The following is a 263-nucleotide window of genomic DNA, read 5'->3' as shown; positions in this document are numbered from 1 at the left end:
GGAATCAACCAATGAATGCATAAATAGGTAGAAGAAACTGATATTTCTCTTCTTCTCTTTCTCTTCCTTTCTCTAAAAATCAATCAATAAATTTGAATGAAGAAGATCAAAGTAATTTCTTTTTCCTCTTACTCCTTGCACTCCACTCCCACCCCAATAGTCTTTCTCTTCATTTTAAGTATTTTGTAGGAAAGAAACACTACTCACTATAACTTGATGGACATTTTGTAAAGCTACAACTCCCTTGACAAAAAAGAGCTGGG

This window comes from Phyllostomus discolor, chromosome 5 (assembly GCF_004126475.2).
Source record: "Phyllostomus discolor isolate MPI-MPIP mPhyDis1 chromosome 5, mPhyDis1.pri.v3, whole genome shotgun sequence".
NCBI lineage: Eukaryota > Metazoa > Chordata > Mammalia > Chiroptera > Phyllostomidae > Phyllostomus > Phyllostomus discolor.
Note: the sequence above shows the minus strand (reverse complement) of the source record.